Source organism: Chrysochloris asiatica, unplaced genomic scaffold (genome assembly GCF_000296735.1).
Source record: "Chrysochloris asiatica unplaced genomic scaffold, ChrAsi1.0 scaffold00468, whole genome shotgun sequence".
In the NCBI taxonomy this organism is placed as follows: Eukaryota; Metazoa; Chordata; class Mammalia; order Afrosoricida; family Chrysochloridae; genus Chrysochloris; species Chrysochloris asiatica.
This window is the reverse complement of record NW_006408986.1, coordinates 992825-999049: the sequence shown is the minus strand read 5'-3', so window position 1 is coordinate 999049 and position 6225 is coordinate 992825.

Here is a 6225-nt window from a genome sequence, read left to right as displayed (position 1 = left end):
ATAGTCCTAGATAACAATCACCACTTCTCCTTTCCCTCAAGTTCCAGGATTTGGCAACATACTGCAATGTTTCAGAAAGGTCACAGTTCTGAAAAGAAGTGGCTTTTGAAGTTGTGGATGCTGGCAAGTCTCAAATTCATAGTTCAGAGATCAGTCTGGATGAATCTTCTCTTCTACATAATTTCAGGAGTGAAGAAACAAAATTGGCAGGTCAGATGACAGACTGTTGATACACGAGTCTGTGAGAGCTTGTGAATCATGTCAGGTGAGAAGCCGAAAGTCGGAGGTCAGACATCATGAGCCAGATGCAAGATCTAGGGCAAGAGAGTAAGTTCTTACAAAACAGTTTTATAACTTGGAGTCAAATCATGACTCCCAGGGAAAACTAAGAGTGGTGACTTGAGTCACAACCTCTACTAACTCAATGCATTCTTAATAATTAGATTCACTGTAACCTTTACTCTTCAACCCACTTTAACCTTTACTTCTAGCAACTCATTTCAAAATGAGTCCATAATTACTGTCATAAAGGCTATGGTTTACAATATATTACAAAAGGGAAAATTTTGGTTAGAAGTCCATAATAAATAATTAACTGCCCTGCATTAACTATCAACAAATCCATAAATAACATTTTGTGATTTGCAGTGTCTGAAAGAAGGTTCCTTAGTTATCTATTCTTGTGATAACAAAAATGCTACAAGTAGATGGCTTTAATAAACAGAAATTTATTCTTTCATAGTTAAGGAGAGTAAAAGTGCAAATTTGGACACTAGGTCCAGGGAAGGATGTCCTTTTCTTTCAGTTATGGGGGAAAATCGTTGTCATCAATCTTTAATTAGTATAGGAGTTTTTCAGTTTAGGGGCCCTGGGTCACAAGGGCACACTATACCTTTGACCGTCTTTTTTTGGTGATATGTGGTCCCTATGATATCTCATCCCTTATTTGCTCTCGTTTTATATATCAAAAGATATTGACTCCAGATACAACCTAACCCTTTCAACTGCATCCTGCCTTTTCAATATGCTGATGTTGTTAAGTCAAGCTGGTTGCAACTTATAGCAACCCTGTATAGGGTTTCTGAGGAGCAACTAGTCAATGAGTGGTTAACAGTTCAGTGCATATTATCATGATTGCAACACTATGACTACTGCCACTAATCCTGAATAATTCCCATCATAAATGTGAATATTTATAACACATAGGATAATTACATCAGATCATCAAATTAAGAATACTAACTTACTACTTAGAATAATTATAAAGTTAACACATATTTTGGGGGGAGGACACAATTCAATCAATAACAAAATGGAAAGAAAATGTAGTTGAAGAAAATTTTGTATATGCGTAGAATGTCCAACTTGCGGAGAGTATTGCCCTTACTTTAATAAACAAAAAATATATATATAAACTGCATAAATTACAGAATGTTAGTTTTAATTTTCAGAGATCTAAATGCTTAAGGCATTCAAGAAAACTAATGTCCAAAGAGGACAATTGTCTCTTAAGAAATCACTACCTCTTTAGCACAGCATTGTAAGAAGAGGTAGTTGCTATAGAAGCTCATAACAAAAACCAGTTTAACTTTTAAGGGATTATCAACCAAATATGAAACAGGCACATAGGACTTGTATAAGAACTTAAATATTTCTTTTAAAAACCTGAACTAGTATTGAGCATGGAAGAGAGACTTTCTTATTTACAAGTTATTCAAAGAATGTGAAAGGTAAGCAATCTTGAAAGAAAAAAAAAAGAATCCAGGACTTCACAACCTATATTATTGTTGTTAAGTGACTTGAAGTCAGTTCCAACTCTGTATAGGGTTTCTGAGTAGCAGCTAATGGGTTTGAACTATTACCTTGCAATTCAAATTGACCTTGTAGTCCAGGGCTTATCCTGCAGCACCATACCAGAACTTCAACTCTAAGTGATAGAATTCAAAGTCTTTGACATAACGAAGGCAGAAATAGCAAATATAAAGCTACAGACCTGGTTAAACCCTTGACAAAATTCATTCAATACTCTTTTATTTCCTGTATTATACAGTTTGTAGTATGCCCATTTTTGTCTATTAATACTAACAACCTCAGTTTGTATTGTGCTTCTACAAACAATGTTGATTATAAAAAGAAAAAAAAAAACAATACTAGATGATTATCTCTTATAAACACATAAATCCTTTGTCAATAAGTAAATAAATTCTGGCAGTGTATTAAAAAGATAATGGAGCTTGACAATATGAGGTTTATTCAAGGACTGCAAGATTTTTCAATGTTTGAAAACTGATTAATGAGTATCACTGTAATGCCAACTAAAAGTTAAATAATTGTGCCAATTGCTGCAGATAAATGTCTAATAAAATTCAGTGTATGTGTGTTACATAAAATTACAGTGAACTAGGAATGTAAGGAAACACTTTCAGCCCTATAGATAATCTATGGGAAATGCATTTGCATTGTACTGAATTGTGAAAGAATAATTTTTTGCACCTAAAATCTTAAAAAAGGCATGGATGTTCATTTTCACAAATTTCATTCAACATTGTGTTGAAAAAACCTTGTCAGTGATATAACATAAAAGAGAATAAACACTACAAAGAAACTCCAAAAAGAGGAAGCAAATAAACTCTAAGCATAGCCAGACTGTAAGATAAAAGGTCAGTAAAAAAAACAAATGTATAAAGGGCATGACTTGATGGTGAAATAGAAAGAAAGGCTCTGCAGACCTTGTCAGTAATAACACAAAATACCAGATGAAACAGGTTCAAAGGACAGTCCTGGAATTCTGAACTTCATGCAAAGTGATAAATAAGATTGAAGGCTTGCCAAGAGTGGGATTTGGAGAAGAAGCAAGAAAGGAGGTGGTTTCTGATTTGTGGTGGCCAATGAATCCTGGTGCAACAATTTTTGAAGTGGAATGAACAGGTACATAGTCAAGTTAACAAACATTCTCATCATAAAGGTCTGACCTATCAACAAAGATAAAATTGTGAACAATTAGTTTATTTCTTCTCTCTGCTCACCTCCAAAATAGAGACCAGAAGGGATTCATGAGTGAATGGACACTTCCCGGCAATGTTCTACTATGCACACACAAGGATGTGCACAGCAAGGATCACTGAGCAGAAAACAGAAGAAGAAGGAGATGTCAACAGTAACAGCTTGAAATAGGCCAAACTTCGTCTCTCAATACTTCAGACATATTGTCAGGCGGGACCACTCACTGGAGAAGGATATCATGTTTGGTAAGGTGGAGGGTCAGAGAAAAAGAGGAAGACCCCCAGCAAGATAGATTGGCAAAGTGGCAGCATTGATGGGCTCAAGTCTGGCAACAATTGTGAGGTTGTCTCAGGACCAGGCAGTGTTTCATTCTGTTGGACATAGGGTCGCTATGAGTCGGTACTGACTCGATGGTACCTAACAACAACAAATGAGCCCTAAATTTGTTGTTGTTGTTAAGTGCTGGTGAGTGAATCCCGACACATAGCGACCCTGTATAGGGTTTCTGAGGAGCAGCTGGTGAACTTGAACCACTGACATTGCAGTTCAAATGCTTTGCAGTCTGGCGCATTAACCCGCTGCACCAGAAGCATCACCATAGAAAGCTTGTAAGTCTGTCTTCAGTCTATAACTAATTCGAATACCTAAATGTGGCTTAGAACTTGCCCAGTGAAGGAGGCGTCATGTGGAGCCTTTGCATTGCATAAGACCATAGGTGGAATCCTGATCCCCATCCAGAATCTTCCCAGGTGGGAAATTTCCATTTGAAAGGGGCAGACAGCCCATCCTGGATGGCTAGAAGAACAGAAGATACTTCTGGAAAGAAAGCTCAGCAGGATAAATCAAAAACAATAATGGCAGTCAGATTGACTAGCACAACAAGAAAGTTGTTCCCCAGGGGCCATCAAGGAAAGTAAGTGGTCAGGTCCTCTCAGTGCAAACCCTGTTCCAAGACTAAAACTCAAGGCGAATACACGAGCAGGCATGTGGGCTTGCTGCTGACCACATTGGTGACTGATAAAAGAGGAGAGGGGGGAAAACTGCAATGAAGTTGTGAGTTAAGTCCAACCACACTCAACAGACTCCTATTAACCTGGATTGATACCTGGTTGGCCAGCAGTATGACTAGACTTGGGGACTCCTGGACCCAGGAACAGATACAATGCCACAGAGGACCAGAGCAGATTATGAAATGTCCAGCTGATATGAAGTGAGGGGAGAAACACAAGGACACCCATACTTGCAGACTGTAACCACTTGATCTGGCTTCAATGGCTCGAATGACCAGAACTCGACTAGAGAAAGAAAGAAGAGGAAAAAGAGTCATCTGCTACAATTTGATGAATTTGATTTATGCTTGTTGATGCAGTAAGCCAAAGGAATGAACAAATTTTTACAGCAAGGATCATTCCCACCCCTTGATGCACAGGGTTGACAAGGTTGAGCAACTTACACATTGGCTACCCAAAGTGGGAGGGTGGGGCGTGTTACAAAGGAGAAGTGATTGGCTTAGAAGCTTTCAATAGGAAACCTTGTTCCAGAGGGTGCGAGGAAAGGTAGACTCTCCACTGAGTGGTTTCCAACCTGTCTGGAAGGGGCTGATGAAAGGAGATGGGGATAAGACTCTTGTGGTTCAATAGTGAATGGTTGCTCTCAGTACTGACGGTGAGTGTTGGAAAGGTAACAGTAGGCATTTTGCAACAAAATGAAGGGAGTGGTAGATTTTGCAGTCCAGGAGCAAGTTCCCATGAGCCATCAAGTGACAAAAGCGAAGTGCAGGCCTCTATCCAGAGAAGCAGTGACACCAGAGACGGAGGCAGAGATGATGACATGGAGAGATGGAACGGCTGGGACCTTTAGACTCAGGGAGGGAGAGGGGCCATGTACTGATGGCCCGGGGTGGGGTAGCAGTCTTGTGGGGTGTACCCTTTGGTTGTTTGATGATGCATGCAGGAGATTGTAATCATTGCAATGAAACGAAACAAGATAGGATGAATGTAAAGCTAATGTTCTCCCATGTAAACTATCACATACTTCACAATAAAAACTTAAAAAAAAAAAAACAACAAAAAACCTTCATGCTACATCTGCAGCTAAACTCCCTAACCCTTTTTCATGTCAGGAAGCTTCAGGTGATTTCTTTTATTGCCTGAGATTATCATCAAGCTCATTCTGTAAGAACTCATGTAGTTATTTCTATTCTATGGTTCCCATACAAATGTTGTAAGATGGAACATCTAAAAATTATAATCTACTGAAATCCCAGACAAATAATGAAGGTGTTAAGTTTTCAGCATTACATTTGTAACCTAACTTGGAGATTCTACAGTTCTACTTTTGAATTTGTTAAGTGGACAGAGAAAATTACAAATGTGTTCATCCTTTCTGTTTTCCTTTCATACCATTTTCTCTATTAGGCTTTATATTATCATTGAGTTGATGAGGTGACTGGCTCTGCCTGTTCTTGTCTTTTCTTTCATATTGCATTTTTACTTTGTTTAGTTTTAGTTATATATTTTTTGGGAAGAGCTTGTTTATTTTTCAGACATAAAGTAACAAATTTGTCATTTGGGTTAAATAATTCTTCTATAAACTCTCTCCACCTTGGACAGTTCCAGACTCAAATCTCATAGATTAAAAACTGTAAACACTGTTATGCTTTTGAAATTGGGTAATGGCACCTGGTTGTTCTTCACGTATCATCCTCTCAAATACTTTTCTCCCTTTTTACAAATTATTGTGGAATTGATAATCAAAACAGTTTGATGAGCTTCTCACTTCTTGCATGAAGTAAAGCAATTTTCAGTATACCTATATTAATTAAATATAATACTCTTTTTAAAAAATCATGAAGTTAAAATTATAATATTATGTGCATGATAAAAGTTCTTTAAAATACTATGAGCATGATCTTCAAGGCTAGCTCTCTAAGACACAGTTTTAATCTGGACTGGAGTTACTCAGGAGGTTATTTTTTAGCCAAACAATAAATTGGGCTATAAAATAAAAAAAAATAAAACCCAAGAAGAATATGCTCCTTAGAACTATCAATTATACCATAGTAAATAGGTGAATTTTGCCCCAAACAATAAGGACAAATAAACCAAAACAACGGAAACAGGGATGGTAAAATTTCAATGAGCATAGTTGCTGACTCATTGCTGAGATAGCAACCAACCTCACAGAACAATTAATATATATATATAAATCATTTAATAAGAA